The following is a 17650-nucleotide window of genomic DNA, read 5'->3' as shown; positions in this document are numbered from 1 at the left end:
AGATAATGAGAAAACCAAGTATAAACGAAAACAGCAGATGATAAAATATTTTTGTTTTATTTGGGTTCAAGAACCCATCCTTAAACCCTCACTTTTCTGGCCAAAATTTGGGTCTAATTAGGACCGAATTTGTCAGCTCTTAATCGAGCATGTTATGATAAGAGCCCTGTCTCTCAGGAAGAATTGATTACACCCTCTGCCGGTGGCAGGGACCTGTCCTCCTTTACCCTTTAGACTCCAGAGGGAGAAAGCCAGAAGCCAACCCCTCTGGAAGGGAAAGAGTTCCCATGTCTAGACAACCCACACCCACTAACATGTGGGACCCTCTAGATCATCTTCCTCCATTCAGTGCCCCCAGTCCCGCCCCTCCGGGTCCCATTTCAGGTCCCTGCCCTGCTTGCATCACTCTTCTGGCGGCCCCCGATCCCACCCCTCCAGTTCCCATTTCCATTTCAGGTCCCTCCCCTCTTTGCGCCCACTCTTCTGGTTACCCCCAGTCCCACCCCTCTGGCTCCCATTTCCATTTCAGGTCCCTCCCCTGCTTGCATCACTCTTCCAGTTGTCCCCGATTCTGCTTCTCCGGGTTCCATCCCTCTGGCTGCGGTTTTGGGTTACTCCCCAACTGTTTCAGGCCACTCCCTCACCTGTGTCACTTGCCTGTGTTCCATTCCCCCAGCTGCTGCTGCAGATCCCTACTCCACTTGTGGTGCCTCTACTCATATTGTTCCTCCTCCCTATAATCCCAGCTTTGCAGAGTTGCCATCTTGTGAGCCTGCCTCCCACCAACCTATTAAGTATCCCTCTTTAAAAGGGCTTCAATGTGAGATAGAGCAATGTAAAAAAGATATTCAAAACTTTCCATTTCCCTCCACACGTAGAGAGCCAGATCCAACTTTCCTTCCTCTAAGAGAGGTACCACAAGGGGGGTGGGGGCTATTGGGCTATTGGCTTTGTAAATGCTCCCTTGACTAGTTCAGAAGTCCAGAATTTAAAAAAGGAGCTTAAGCCATTACTGGATGACCTTATGGAGTAGCAGATCAAATTGATCAATTTCTAGGGCCTCAGATATACACTGGGCTGAGTTGATGTCCATCTTGGGTACCCTCTTTTCAGGGGAAGAACGAAGTATGATTCAGAGGGCTGCTATGGCGGTTTGGGAACGCGAACACCCTCCTGGTCAAAATGTTCCTCCTGCCCACTATAAATTTCCCACCCAAGACCCTCAGTGGGACAATAACAATGCAAATCACCAGGAAAACATGCAGCACCTAAGGGAAATGATAATAGGAATTCGAGAATCAGTACCCCAAACTCAAAATCTTTCTAAAGCATTTGATATTCAACAGGAAAAAGATGAGGGACCTGCTAGATTCTTAAATAGATTGAGGGAGCAGATGAGACAATATGCAGTCCTTGACTTGGAAAATCCCCTTGGACAGGGAATGTTAAAACTTAACTTCATTACTAAAAGTTGGCCAGATATTTCAAGAATTTTCCAAAGATAGAAAATTGGGAGGACCGTCCCCTGAGTGAACTGCTCAGGGAGGCTCAAAAAGTATATGTAAGAAGAGACAAGGAAGAACAAAAACAAAAGACAAAACTTGTGTTATCTACCTTCCAACAGATGGCCCCAAATCCATATATCTCTAAGCAGGGCTTTCAAGGGGCCAGAGATTATAAGGGGCCTAAACCCTGCTTTAGAGGACCCAAGCCTCCATCTGGAGGGTTGAGGTCCTCATTTAATAAGCCCCCTAAGGGGTATAGGGGAGCAAGGGCCGAGAATGCTAAGACTAAGAAGGAAGAAGGACAAGATAGATGCTACAGATGTGGAAGAACAGGCCACTTCAAGAGTGAATGTCCTGAACTAAAGAGAGAGAAACTTTCACACTCATGACTTTTGAAGAACAATAGGGGAGTCAGGGGCTCTGCCTCTTTTATTAGGAGTCCCACCAGGAGCCCTTGATAGATTTGGAGGTGGGACCTAAACATGAATTTATCACCTTTTTAGTCGATTCAGGGGCTTCACCCTCCTCTGTTTGTTTCCCTCCACCTAGTCTTACCTGCTCTTCAGAAGAACTTTTAGTCTCTGCGGTAAAAGGAGAAGGATTTAAGGCAAAAATTTTAGAAAGCACAGAAGTCAGATATCAAGATCGATTTACTCATATTCAATTTTTATTCCTGAAGCGGGAACTAATCTATTAGGAAGGGACTTAATATTAAGGCTAGGTATAGGCCTTCAAGTGGGCCCTAAAGGATTCCTCACTTCACTACATTTACTCACTGCTGTGGATGAGAAATACATTCATCCTGATATCTGGTCAAAGGAAGGAAATAGAGGGAAACTCCAAATCCCTCCAATATATATCAAACTAAAAACTCTTGGATAAATCATAAGGAGAAAGCAATACCCCATTCCTTTAGAGGGCAGAGTAGGGCTAAAGCCTGTAATTGAAGATCTCATTAAAGATGGGCTTCTTGAACCCTGTATGTCTCCTTACAATACCCCAATCCTGCCTGTCAAGAAATCAGATGGGTCATATTGATTACTGCAAGACCTTAGAGCTATTAATCAAATAGTGCAGACCACTCACCCCGTTGTTCCTAAGCCTTACACCATTCTTAGAAAAATTCTGTAAAATCATCAGTGATTTACAGTGATAGATTTAAAGGATACCTTCTGGGCATGCCCCTTGGCTGAGGATAGCCGAGATAAATATGGGAGTGGGAAGACTCCCATTTGGGGTAGAGACAACAGTATCAATGGACAGTCTTGCCCCAAGGGTTCACAGACTCCCGCAACCTCTTTGGTCAGATCCTAGAACAAGTACTAGAGAAACTCACAGTCCCTAAGCAAATATGCCTGCTTCAGTATGTGGATGATCTTATATCTGGTAAAGATATAAAGGAAGTAGGTGACTTCTGTACACATATTCTCAATCACTTGCAATGTGAGGGATTGCAGGTCTCAAAAGGGAAACTTCAGTATGTAGAACCTGAAGTTATATACTTAGGTCACCTAATCAGTGCAGGTAGAAGAATAGGACCTGAAAGAGTGGAGGGAATTGTTTCCCTACCCCTGCCTCAAACTAAACAAGAACTCAGGAAATTTTTAGGACTAATTGGATATTGCCATTTATGGATTGACTCATATGCATTAAAAAGTAAACTTCTGTATGAGAAAGTTGCCCCATGGAAGCCTGATCGTCTCTTGTGGATTTCTGAGGAAATCCAGCAAATTGAGGAATTAAAAGAGATGCTCATAACCACCCCTCTTCTAGCTCTACCCTCCCTAGAAAAGCCATCTCACCTTTTTGTTAATGTAAATAATGGGATAGCTCTAGGAGTGCTTACCCAAGAGCATGGAGGCCATTGACAGCCCGTGGCCTTCTTGTCAAAAGTCTTAGACCCAGTCACTCGTGGGTGGCCCCAATGTATCCAGTCCATCATGGCTACAGCAGTATTAGTTGAAGAAAGTAGGAAGTTAGCCTTTGGAGGAAAATTAACAGTAAGCACGCCCCACCAAGTTAGAACTATTTTAAATCAGAAAGTAGGAAGGTGGATCACTGACTCAAGGATTTTAACATATGAGGCTGTCCTACTGGAAAAAGATGATTTAATATTAACTACTGATAATTCACTTAATTCAGCAGGCTTTTTAATGGGGGATCCAAACTTAAAAAGAGAGCACACATATTTAGATCTGATTGATTACCATATAAAAGTTTGACCAGACTTAGGAGAAACTCCCTTCAAGACAAGGCGGCACTTATTCATAGATGAGTCTTCCCCGGTAATTGAAGAGAAAAGACATAATGGGTATTCAGTGATTGATGGAGAAGTGCTTGAAGAAGTAGAATTGGGAACACTGCCTAATAATTGATCTGCCCAGACGTGTGAACTGTTTGCACTCAGCCAAGCTTTAGAACATTTACAAAACCAAGAAGGTACTATCTATACTGAGTCTAAGTATGCCTTTGGGGTGGCACACACAGCTGGAAAAATTTGGATGGAGAGAGGTCTTATCAATAGTAGAGGCCAAGATGTAGTTCATAGAGAACTAATTGCTTGTGTCCTCAACAATCTCCAATTGTCGGAAGAGATAGCTATTGTACATGTTCCAGGGCATCAAAGGGACTTGTCTTTCACAAGTTGGGAAAATAATCTCACAGATCAGATAGCAAAGCAAGTTGCTGTTTCTTCCAAAATGCCTGTTTTTCATTTAACTCCATGCCTGCCTTCTCCTACTGCAACCCCTATTTTCTCTTCCATTGAAAAAGAGAAGTAAATAAGAATGGGAACTAAAGAGAACATAGAAGGGAAATGGATATTACCAGATCAAAGGGAGATGTTGTCAAAACCTCTCATGAGGGAGGTCTTGTCTCAATTACACCAGAGGACCCATTGGGGACCCCAAGAAATGTGCGATGCAGTTCTCTGGGTTTATGGGTGTATAGGAATTTACACCCAGGCCAAACAAGTTATAGATAGTTGCTTAGTATGTAAAAAGACTAAGAAGCAGATTCTAAGGAAATCACCCCTTGGAGGAAGGAATCCAGGGTTGAGACCATTTCAGAGTGTTCAGATTGATTATACTGAAATGCCCCCAATTGGTCATTTAAAATACTTATTGGTAATAATAGATCACTTTACCCACTGGGTAGAGGCTATCCCATTCTCAAGTGCAACCGCCAATAATGTAGTTAAAGCATTAATTGAAAACATCGTACCCAGATTTGGACTAGTAGAAAATATTGATTCAGATAATGGAACCCATTTCACTGCACATGTCATGAAGAAGTTAGCACAGGTACTAGATATAAATTGGGAATATCATACCCCTTGGCATCCATCCTCTTCAGGAAGAGTAGAGTGGATGAATCAGACTCTAAAAAAACACTTAACTAAGTTAGTTTTAGAAACTTCTTTGCCATGGACTGAATGTCTTCCTATTGCTTTGTTAAGAATCCGGACTGCCCCTTGGAGAGATATTGGCCTTTCCCTTTATGAAATGCTTTATAGATTGCCCTACTTACACTCCACTGCTGACATCCCTACATTTGAAACAAAAGAACAGCTCCTCAAAAATTATATACTTGGTCTATCCTCTACTTTCTCTTCCCTTAAGACTGAAGGTCTCCTAGCACAGGCGCTGCCCCTGGAGTTTCCAGCACATCAGCATCAGCCTGGAGACCACATCCTCATCAAAGGGTGGAAGGAAGGGAAACTCGAACTGGCTTGGGAAGGACCCTACCTAATGCTTCTACCTACTGAGACTGCAGTCTGGACAGTGGAAAGAGGATGGACTCATCACACCCGAGTCAAAAAGGTGCCACCACCTCTAGAATCATGGACTGTCACTCCAAGGCTAACCCTCACCAAACTAACTCTAAAAAGAGCTTAGTAATCGCTTGTTTATTTTCTTTTCAACAGAAGGTCATCTTGTCATCAATGTAACTCAGGCTAGCCACCCTTTAACCCTTCAGTTCGATGCCTGTTCAGTCATCCCATGCGGAGACAAGCAAGCTCAAAGGAAGCTATCCCATGTTGATAAGTATCTATGTCCATACTGCAAAGAGTCAACCAAGTATAAGTATGGAGCTTTAAAAGGTCCCGGTAGTGACTGGGCAGATGTTTGGTAGACTACTAAGTACAAAGGGTGGACAGCTAGGCTGCCTGCTTCAAATAGGTTATGGGAACTAAAACAAAAACTCCAACGAGTCTGTGGTCCCACCCCACCAAATTGTAAGCCATTGCACTGTAACCCGTTGTTGCTGATTATAAATAATTCCCAGACAATGGCCCAAGAACCCTCTATATTCGAACGGTCTGGGTTAGGAGCAGACGTTGCAGGACAGGACCCTGTAGGAATTTTCTCCGTAAGGTTAGTTAAACCACTGGTTAACAGTAATAAAGGAATTCATACCCAGAGTCTGGGAGACACGTGGAACCCAATGCTGTCCCCAAGTATAGTGAGTCCAACGTCCTCCTCCCATCTCCAAAATGACCCAACCGGTTGTGGAGGTAGAAAACTTAAGGTAAACTATAGCTCTAGAGACAGGATATCAAGATGCAAATGCTTGGATGGAATGGATTAAATATTCCGTCCACACTTTAAACAAAAGTGAATGTTAACGCTTGTGCGCAGGTAGACCAGAGGCCCAGATTGTCCCGTTTCCACTTGGATGGTCTTCCAGCCAACCACACATGAGCTGTATGGTAGCTCTCTTCCAAAACTCCTCAGCCTGGGGCAACAAATCATGCCAAGCTCTTTCTCTGCTGTTCCCTGAAGTTCGACACCCTGCGGGTCAGCCCCCAAGGGGCATTCAGCGTCCATCTCCCAATGCCAGTTTTACTTCGTGTCTCTCATGACGGGGAGAAAACTTGGGGTAACTGGGAGCCTTAACAGGATGCAGTGAGCTTAAGCCCTTCCAAGAGCTTATGCATGTCTGCCCTTAGCCGTCCTCGAGCAGATGTGTGGTGGTATTTTGGTGGACCAATACTGGACACTCTGCCAAGTAACTGGAGTGGAATTTGTGCTCTAATTCAATTGGCCATCCCTTTCACCCTGGCATTTAATCAACCAGAAAGCATAGGAACCAAACATTGTCAAACAAGAGAGGCCCCTGATGAGTCCTTCAATTCTCATGTTTATACAGATGCCATTGGGGTCCCAAGAGGAGTGGCAATTGAATTTAAGGCCTGCAATCAAATAACTGCTGGATTTGAATCTATGTTCTTCTGGTGGTTAACTGTAAATAAAAATGTGAGTTGGATAAATTACATTTATTACAATCAACAATGATTTATTAATTATACTAGAGATGCTATTAAAGGGATAGCTGAACAATTAGGACCCACTAGTCAAATGGCCTTGGGAAATAGGATAGCATTAGACATGATACTAGCAAAGGAGGGTGGAGTTTGTGTCATGATCGGGACCCAATGCTATACTTATATCCCTAATAATACTGCTCCCGGCGGGACCATAACTAAAGCATTACAAGCTCTTACTGCCTTATCAAATGAGCTAGCCAAAAATTCTGGACTAAACGATCCCTTCACAAATTTAATGAGAAATTGGTTCGGTAGATGGAAGGGACTTGTGTCCTCAATCCTCATCTCTCTGGCCATCAGAATAGGGTTGCTTATTCTTGTAGGATGCTGTATTATACCCTGTGCCTGAGGACTAATACAAAGACTTACTAAAACAGCTCTCACTAAAACCTCTTAGGATCCTCCTCCCCCTTATTCAAATGAGCTTTGAATAAGTCCCAAGTAGAACAGTGGAGCCAAATTATGCTAAAAAGATTTGAAGAGAAAGAGTTATAAAAAGAAGAAGAGGAAAGCTGTGGGATATGATGAGGTTTCTCTTCAAGTAGCCTGATCAATCCTTTATTCTTTAATTCATAGTACTCCCCCCATCCCTTTTTGCTTTTTCTCTTTTTTAATTCCTTTCTGCCTTTGTTACATGCCGAGACATGCCACAGTACCAGGCGTTATCAGTACCAGCTCACATTCCTTTCCTTATTTGGAAAGAAGACTAGCTCCCTAGCTCATTGCACACACCCCTTCCCCTTTCCCCTCTCTCCCTTTTGTGCCCACCTTTTCTAAAAAAAGTTAAAATGTTTAGCCAACCAGGATTAGTTTAGATTGTATGGCCCGACCCTGGCCAGTGGGGAAAGGGTACAGGGGCCGGACTTGCATCAGCAATAAAGGCTCTCATGCCCCTTTGTTCAGGTGTGCTCTCATGGTGACTGGCCAAGGAGAAGCACCCCTCTGCACAGAAGTAAAATTGCTTTGCTAAGAATCCTTTGTTTGAGTGTTCAATTTCCTTAGGATTTTGAACATTATTCCCAATAGGTCTATATTTTTAGTATGAAAATCTTAGTATGTTTACAGTCAATATTTGAGCTCTTTCTCTAGTCAGTGTTGCCTCCTGTGTTCACATCTTTTTGTTGTTGAAATATATTATTTAGTAAATTTCAGTGAGGGTAAGTGAGTGGTAAATTTTGTAAGTCTGAAAATATACTTATTTTGGCATAACTGGTGAGAGGATTTTGTAAATATGAATTCCAGGTGACAATTATGTCCCCTTAACACTGGGAGATTTCAACCCATTGTCTCCTGGCATCTGTTAGAGCTTATTAGAATCTCCGAGCAATTTCGTTACCTTTCCTTATATCTTTTACACTTTGTTTTCTTGATTTTTGCATCATCACCGCCACAGCTTATCTAGTTGAGGATGTATTTCAGTCCCTCTTGTTTGGCTTTCCACTCAGAAAAAAACAAAACAAAAAACCAAACCAAAACAAACCTCCTGTCTTTTTTAATGCTAGAAAATTCTCGGCCATTATTTATTTGTGTATTGCTTCTCCTTAATTCCCTCTACTTTTAACTTTGGGGGTGCTTGTTTGACATATGTTGGAATCTTTTGATCTAGTCTCCATATCTCTTCTTCAGACTTTTTAATCTTATTTTCTCCGGGTAAAGTCTTCAGAGAGCTTCTAATCCACCAATGCCAAGTTTAATTCACTAGTTCAATTGAACTGTCTGCAATCTGGAGTTTATTATATCTGTCTCCATCCATTTTCAAAAAAATTTCAATGACCAAATTTTTGTTATCCAGAATTGCAATGGACTTTTAAAATGTTCATTTCTTCTTCTTCTTTTTTTAATGGAAGACCTTTTTTTTTTTTTTTTTTTAATTGGACTACAAGAAGCCTCAAATGAAAACCCTGACCAGTCACCTTCATCATAGGCTGCTGTTTACAGCCTGACTTGGGAACATCCACTCCATGTTGTCACTGCCCTTCCATCAGCTGTAGGTAGGGTATGGGCACTAGAGTATAAGATTATATTAATTATGCCAACACTTTGGAAGAGATAATACAAGTTGTTGTACACAGCTACCAAGGCAACTCCACATTTTAATAACATGGGCTTATTTTGGATTCTCTCTAGTTTTAAAAAGTGTGCTTGGACCACCCAGGTCAGAACTATCAAAACATCAATTCATAAATCTACTTATTGTAAGTTATTCCATTTTCAACTGCTGTGGCACTAATTTTATCTATAGGTAACAATCTCACTAGAAGTTAAATTATTTTATGTAAATCCCTGGTTTATCTGTTACTTAACTAAAAATTATAATAATTTGCCAAGCAAATGAAACATATCTGCTGAAGTTCTTTTGTCAGATTTTCTTAATTATAAGAATGTTATTGGAAACATGTCTACAAAATTAATAAAGAATTATGTATCTTCATGATTTTTAAAACTATCAATTGCCTACAAAACTAATATTGCATTATTTTCAAATAACTCAGAAATATATGAGATTGCTTGTGAAGGCCATAGTTTCAGAAGTAATCTGAACCAAATTTAAGTTCTATAGTTCAGCTAGACTTAAGCAATGTGTTCCTATCTGAAGTTCCAATCTGAATATATATTCAGGCCTTTCTGGCCACAGCATAATCTTCACTCACTGCACACATGAACGAAACATATATCCTGAATTGTATTTTCCTTCTATTTCTTGGCCCTGTTTACCTTCTGGAAACTTACAATCATCACAAACCTCCCTAGTTACTGGCAGCAAGAAAAGGTATCTGTAGAAGGCAATGTTTGAGCTCTGAGATGCCCATTACCTTTTCCATGATCCCACTGAGGTAGGAGGTTGGCAGGACTTGTTCTCCAGACCAGAATGAAGACAGCCTGTATTAGTCCATTTTCACACTACTATGAAGATACTACCTGAGACTGGGAAATTTATAAAGAAAGGAGATTTAATTGACTCACAGTTCTGCATGGCTGGGGTGGCCTCAGGAAACTTACAATCATGGTAGAAGGTGAAGGGGAAGCAGGTACCTTCTTCACAAGGTGGCAGGAGAGAGAGAGAAAGAAAGCTCACAGAGGAAACTGCCACTTTTAAATCATCAGATCTCCTGCGAAGTCCCTCACTATCACAAGAACAGCATGGGGAGACTGCCTCCATGATCCAATCACCTGCCACCAGGCCCCTCCCTCGACATATGGGGAGTACAACTCGAGATGAGATTAGGGTGCGGACACAGAGCCAAACCATATCACAGCCCCAAACCAGTAAGTGATGCTGAAGGCCACCTCTAGTTGCCCTTACTGCCCATCAGCGTAAGACACTCTCACCAGCACCATGACAGTTTCCAAACATCATGGCAATGCCAGGAAGTTACCACCCATTTTCTAGCAATTTCTGAATAACCTGCCCCTTTATTTACATATTATTAAAATGAGTATAAATGCAACTGCCATCCACCCATACACTGCTACTCTCTGCATGCTGCCTATGAGCTGACCTTGCTCTGTGGGAGCAGTCACAGAGTTTACTGCCGCAAACTCAGTAAAGGTGCATTCTTCTACCGCCAGTTCGCTCTTGAATTTTTTCCCAATGAAGCCAAGAGCCTTCCCTGCATCACTTCCTCAGGCTTCTGGGTGCTTTTACTACTTATGGCCATCTTAAGACTTATCTGTGGGCTATGATATAGCTGCCTTCGTGGTAGGCACAGAGAGAGGAAAGTGCCTGGGAGTTTATGCCAATGACTGGTTGAGGAGTATGAAAGCCCAGCTCCCTTGCGTCAGCACAGGAAAATGTCTGAGGTGTAATTTATATGAGATCCTACTGACTAACTTTGCCTGAAATTGCATGCTTGCCCTGTGGTTTCTTTTATTTCTGTGCTGCTCCCCACTCCTTACTGGTCTAGGAGTACTTCCTTAACACATCACTTGCTTATGATCTCTAGCTCAGAGTTGGCTTCAGGGGAACCAGACCTATGACAGGGACCATCCTGATTGCAAACCGGTGATATTCATTTCTCTTCATATTTGGAATATCTGTGTTATAAGGAGAAGGGTGAGATTTTCAAATTTTATCATCCATGAAAAAAATAGGTGAAACTTGACCATGATTTTGGGAGGTTATCTTTTGAATGCTGTGGAGTGATCCTGCACAGGGCTAAGCACTGCACAGAATGAGAGCTGGAAAACCCAGCATTCCTAGAAGAAACTCAGCTTCATCCATTTGCTGGGCTGGAGAGATGGTGAGTTTTCTATGGGGACTTTGAGTCAGAAGTGACGGGTCCTTTGCTTGGGTACTCTCACTGGTCCCTTGTTGGTAGTGACCTGTTCTGTTTCATATATTTTTGTTTTTGTTCTTTTAAAAGACGAATGTCGTCAGGCGCGGTGGCTCATGCCTGTAATCCCAGCACTTTGGGAGGCTGAGGTGGGTGGATCACTTGAGGTCAGGAGTTTGAGACCAGCCTGGCCAACATGGTGAAACCCCTTCTCTACTAAAAATACAAAAATTAGCTGGGCGAGGTGGTGCATGCCTGTAATACTCAGGAGGCTGAGGCAGGAGAATTGCATGAATCCAGGAAGTGGAGTTTGCAGTGAGCCAAGATGGCGCCACTGCACTCCAGCCTGGGTGACAAAGCAAGACTCCATCTCAATCAATCAATCAATCAGTCAATAAAAGACGAATGTCATTCCTGCATGAACTCTTCCAAGATCTTAAAATATGCTTATTTTACAGCGTTTGTGAGATTGTTTTGCATTGTGTTGATAGTGAACTCATCCCCTTATTATTAATTTTCTTGGCCACCCTTTGGAGTTTGCGTTTCCTCTGGGCTCATACTGAGTAGGGTTTTTGTTTTCCCACTCTCTACACTCACTTCTCCCTGCCCAGCAGTTTTATGGCCAAATGGAACTCTGTGTGCAGGACTCCTATGCCATGTTGATATCAGAGTTATTGTACACACAGGAGTTGGTCCTTCATAAACAGCATTCTCTTCTCCCTCCCAGAAGTGCTGTTGTTGATGCTTCAAGTTGCAGACCCAGGCATGGTTACAATTTGTTTGCAGCCTTCTTTCATCTGAGGGATCCAGTCCACATCCTGTTTTGTGTGGCAGATGGCTCTTCCCCTTAGTCACTGCTGGAGGTGGGTGGATGGGATCTCCATTATCTCTGTGGTGGAACTCTCAGCCACTTCTAGTTTTGACCCAGAATTAACAAGGTTATGGGCTCAGTGCCTTCTTAGCATCTGATTAGGTTGGTTTTCTGTTTTTGGTCTTCCACCGAGGAATTTCCTTTCTTGAAAAGTGGTATTGTATTAACTTTAAAAACTACAATTAAAATATTTAAATGGAATTGCTCTGTTGAGAGTGTTAGGGGTAGTTTAAAGCATAAACCTTGGATTAGAAGTCTAGCTTTGAGTTTCTTGAGGAAAATATTTGCATTCTCTCTTTAATCTATAAACACATAGGGTTAGCAGCTAGCCTTGTAATGAGCTTACAATAAAATACTTGCTCAATAAATATTTGGTTGAATAGCTTTCTTTATTTCTTTTATTTAATTGCGGTAATAACGGTTAAAATGAGATCTACTCTCTTAACTTTTTCTTTTGAGATGGTGTCTTGCTGTGTTGTCCTGGCTGGCCTTGATCTCCTGGGCTCAAGCAGTCTTCCTGCCTAAGCCCCCCAAATAGCTGGGACTACAAATACATGCCACCATGTCTGGCTACTTGAAAAAATTTTAAGTGCACAATACATTATTGCTGACTATAAGCACCATGTTGTACAGCAGATCTCTAGAGCTTATTTATTTTGCTGAACTGAAACTTTATGCCCATTGATTAGTAACCCTTCATTTTCCTCTTTCTCTGGGTAGCTTTCAAACTTATCTTTCAGCACTGGAGCTTTTTTCTCTGAACAAAATTGTATGTAAATGTCTTCGATATATTAAAAAAATACAAAATGATATTTTATTCATATGTAGGTATTAAGTTCACAGTTTTGACATTTACTTATTTTAAAGCCAATTATTGAGTTTAAGGAAACTTGGGAAAAATGAACTTTTTTTTCAATTCCTATGGATGAAAAAAACCATTTTAGCCTCAGCTTCCAATTTCCTTTTCTCTGTTTCCTTTTTAAAACTTACTTCTCTTTCTTTACTTCTCCCCCATCTCTCTCACTTTCTTCCTTTTTGTTTTTTAGATGTAGTTCTATTTGTTTGTTTTTGCATTATCCCCTAAGCACTTCCACAAGTGGTAGGTTCTATGAAAATCACTAGAATCACAGTATCCTGGGAGGACAATTGAACACTTTTGCAGGTCACACTGTGAGTCAGTGTCAGAGGTGGAGTCAGACCTGGTCTTCCTCCCACATGGGAGCCTTTTCTCTTACTGTGGTGTCATTCCAATGAGAAAGGAAACAGCCTGCAGAGTGAGGTTTGACCACCTCTCCTGGTCTTACATGATTTGCAATGCCACAGGCAAAGCTTCAATCCTATGTTTTTCATGCCCCTACTTTTCTCACTCTCCTTCAAGACTCTCTTGCTCAGTGTGAACAGTGGGAACAACAGTGAATAAAAACCAACAGTTCCTGACTTCAGGTGATGCGTGGCTCTGAACATCAGCAGAGGATGAATTTGAGCCCTCCTTCCTATGCAGAGCACACGTGGATAGACTTTGTGGTTAATGCTCAGTGACAGGGTAATGACGGTCATATTTTCTTAATGTTTTCTGTTGCTTTCTGAACAGAATCTGGCAGCAAGTATCCAGGGAGAGGGGAATGTGATGCTCTCATTTCAATGGGATTTCAGTTGGAGAGCAGCAACCACAGCCTGGTGTCGTGATGGGCTGATAAACATTAACAACCGGCCCTCTGGAAACTAAAGCTTTTGTTTGTAGCATTTACAATTTCCATGGTATAAACACTCCCAGCATGGGCAATTTCAAGCTATCAAAAATTTGACAACTGGTTTTCTCAAGCTGATACAAGCTGGCCCTGGCACACCTTTGTCTCAGAGGCATGTGGGTGAAGGGCATCCTGGCCACGTTCTCAGTGCTCTTGTTTTGTGTGGAGTTCCAGGTCAATGTGTAAACCTCTAGCTCTTTTATCAGATTACTTTCTAGAATTCCTAGTTGTCCTCAACATCCTCACCCTTTGTCCCCTGCTGCTTCTTGTTGGAAGGTCCTTGATGGCAGGTGTTTAGATAAACAGTCATCACAATTGAATTCTGTTTTAGTTTTTGTTTGCAACTAGGAATGAGGGAAGTTACTTTTTATGAAGAGAAACTGATATGGTTTGGCTGTGTCCCCACCCACATCTCATCTTGAATTGTGGTTCCTATAATCCCCATGTGTTGTGGGAGGGACCTAGTGGGAGGTAATTGAATTGTGGGGGCGATTACCCCCATGCTATTCTCATGATAGTGAGTTCTCATGAGATCTGATGGTTTTATAAGGGGCCTTTCCCACTTTGCTCAGCACTTTTCTCTCCTGCTGCCATGTAAAGGACATGTTTGCTTTTCTTTCTGCCATGATTGTGAATTTCCTGAGGCCTCCAGCCATGCAGAACTGTCAGCCAATTAAATCTCTTTTCTTTACAAATTACCCAGTCTCAGCTATTTCTTCATAGCAGCGTGGGAATGGACTAATACAGAAGCCTTATTTTTTAAAAATAACTTTTTGGGAAAGGGTGAGAGTAAATAAGATCCTACCAATTTGGATTACCCATGATTATATCCTTTGGCTGCATAACATGGTAGAACAAAGAGGGAGAAAATGGACTAGTGTCTTGTCACTCCATAAAGATGCTGTCCACACTCAGTAATAGAGAAAAATTTTGAGTAAGTAGGTGAATAACATTGCCTTGGGACAATGTTTAGTTTCAGGAGTTTCTTTTCTATTTTTATTGGTAGCTCTACCAGTGTGTTTACAGAGAAAAACAGTCCCAGAAATCCAGTTATTTTGGTCGTGGCATGATGGTGGCTTATATATAGTCAGTGACTCAAAGAAAGCAATTCAGGAAATAAAGCAAATGATGACTGGGACACTTGTCTTGAAATTCATTCTTTTCTGGCACAGATCATTTTAGAATTAGGTCTTTAAGTGAGGACAGTATATTTGATTGTTAGCAATAATAACCAAAGAAAACCCTCATGACACCTGTTTTCCTAAATTTTTGTGCTGATTTTAAAACACACACAGCATATATTTATTGAATTTGTTGAAAGGGTACAGAAGAGGAGGTTAGTCTACAAATCTGCAAGATAACGATAGGAAAATTAGGTCATGATCAGGATGATTTCCTAGGTCATGATCAGGATGAGGTCCTCCTCCACATGAAGTTCCATTAAGTTCTTAAGTTTCTTAAGTTCCATTAAGAAACACTCTGATGATTATTTTTATTATTTTTTCATTCTGTTATTCTCATTCACTGGTTGCAGATGCTATCAGCAAAATCATAGAATGCTAAAATGTCAGAATTAGGAAGGAAAAGAGAGATAGAAATGAAAAGGAAAATAAGCTATTATTTATTGAGCAACTCCTATGTTCCAGGAAGCTTTTACTAATTATATTCACACTGTTTTGTGACCAAGGTGTGGAACACTGTACTTCCTATTTTATTTTATTGTTTGAGATGGAGTCTCACTCTGTTGCCCAGGTTGGAGTACAGTGGCATGATCTTGGCTCACTGCATCCTCCGCCTCCCAGGTTCAAGCAATTTTCCTGCCTCAGCCTCCCGAGTAGCTAGGATTACAGGTGCCTGCCACCACGCCTGGCTAATTTTTGTGTTTTTTTTAGTAGAGATGGGGTTTAACCATGTTGGCCAAGCTGGTCTTGAACTCCTGACCTCAAGTGATCCACCTGCCTCGGCCTTCCAAAGTGCTGGGATTACAGGCATGTGCCCGGCCTGTACTACCTATTTTAAATATTGATGGCCTCCTCCCACCCATGCCCCATTCCTACAGTGGCCCTTAGTGCTTTTCCCATGAGATCTTACAGGTTCTGTCATTGGAGTTAGCCTCAGCTGTGTGATTTGCTTTGGCCAATGCAACATGAGTGTAAATAATGTGTGCCCTTTCTTAGCAAAAGCTTTAAAAGCCATGCTGCTTCTGGTATCACTCTTCTCCATCTGCTATGAGAACAGGAAGGCTCAGATAGGGGCAGCTGATTGTTTAGCCTGGGTCCCAGAATGAAGAACATACCAGGAGCACAGGCAGAGCTGATCTGCAGCCAGCATGTATATGAGTGAGAAGTAAACCCTTGTTGTAAATCACTGAGATTTTGGGGTTTGTTATGGTAGCAAAACTTAGCAAAAAGTTGGCCAGTGTGGAAATTGGTACCATAAAAGTGATGTTGCCTAACAACAACAAAAACATCAACAAAATCTAAAATATGGGGCAGTGCCGAAACTAATGAACTCGTGGCTTTATGAGAAAAGTGAGAAATTAGAATGTTGTAGCGTGACTTGGTTGTCATTGGAACTGTTCTAAAAGACTGAGGTTAGCTCAGAAAAGAATTGGCCGCTATTCAAGCAGAATTGAAAGGGAATGTAGAGGGTCTAGAAATTTCAGGGTTTACATGGTTGGAAGATGCAATTGATTTTCACTTATACATTATAAAGTTAAGTGCATTGGTATGACTGAAGAACTGTGGGTGCCACTTTACATGTATCGTTGATTGGATCAAATGATAAAAAGCTACATTTTTGAGAGAGTCCTATAGCCAAAGGAGACACTAGCATGTGTTAAAGAAACTGAGACTTTTGAGTATTTAAAATGGCCCTAGGCCCCTCCAGTCTTCTACAAGAAATAGCTACCCAGGCTGTAACATGGGCATATTCTCCAATGCCATTTTCAGATAGACAAGAAGGGAGGATTTTCAAGAGGTGACAGCTGTTAAGAATAATGGATTCTCAACTTCAGGTTAAAGGGCTTTTTAAAAAAATCTGTCCAGTAGGATTTCAGGAATTTATGTACCAGTGTTAAGTGTGACCTCCTAGTCTTTCCCTTTCCACATAGAAATGCCTGTTTTGATCACACTGTCCTTCTTGCACCATTGAATGCTTGGTGAGTATGCATGTGTATGTGGGAGGGATGTGCCTGTGTGTGTGTGCAGATAACTTTTCTTCAGGTGCATAGATCTCTATATCAAGATCTGTATATCAAGAGGAGCCATGTGGATCAGATTCAGAACTATTAAAGATCTTGGGCTTTGGGTCTGAAACCATAATTAGCTAGGCCTTTGGGAAATATTTTTCCTTGGGGTGTGAGAGAGTGTATTTTTAATGCAAAAGGAGGAAAGTGAATATCTGTGATCAGGAAGGCAGATTATGGAAGATTGTATAATTTGTTCAAAGGATTTGCTACCCTCTGCTGGCTGCCTTCTTTCAGAGACCCTTTCTTGTGCTCTTCTATTCTTTGAACCTGTGACTTGCTTTGGTCAATGGAACATGAGTAGAAGTGACATCAGGTTCTTCCCAGCTGAAACTTTGAGAACCATCACTGTTTCCAACGCTGTTTTCCTCTATTCCAGATAGTGACATATTCCTGTTAGCAATCTGGAACCTAGAGGGAAGAAGACACATGGAGCCATGTCCCAGCCAGCCTACAGCCAACACACACCATGAGTGAGAAATAAAACTTTACTGTTGTAAGCCACTGAGACTTTGGGGTTGTTTGCTACCACAACATAACTGGATGAAAGTTGACAGATAAGAAGAGTGAGAGTCATATATGTGGCAATTTCAGCTGCTAAGAGTGTAAGAAAGCTCTCCTTTAATTACACCCATGCCAACCCTGGTATTCATTATATTGTTTTTATATTTAACAT

General features: G+C 41.6%; 1 long non-coding RNA gene across 1 annotated transcript in view; it reads left to right on the top strand.

Moving 5' to 3' along the window:
- The window catches only part of LOC129006255 (uncharacterized), an 88522-nt gene extending 71075 nt beyond the window's left edge, over positions 1-17447 (top strand). Inside the window, exon 3 of the long non-coding RNA XR_008491961.2 lies at positions 17354-17447. This is a non-coding gene — a long non-coding RNA (uncharacterized LOC129006255). The remainder of the gene's footprint in view (positions 1-17353) is intronic.
- Positions 17448-17650: the final 203 nt, after the last annotated feature.

This window comes from Pongo pygmaeus, chromosome 8, assembly GCF_028885625.2.
Source record: "Pongo pygmaeus isolate AG05252 chromosome 8, NHGRI_mPonPyg2-v2.0_pri, whole genome shotgun sequence".
In the NCBI taxonomy this organism is placed as follows: domain Eukaryota; kingdom Metazoa; phylum Chordata; class Mammalia; order Primates; family Hominidae; genus Pongo; species Pongo pygmaeus.
The sequence above is the reverse complement of the archived record's forward strand: the minus strand, read 5'-3'. Positions and strand labels throughout refer to the sequence as shown.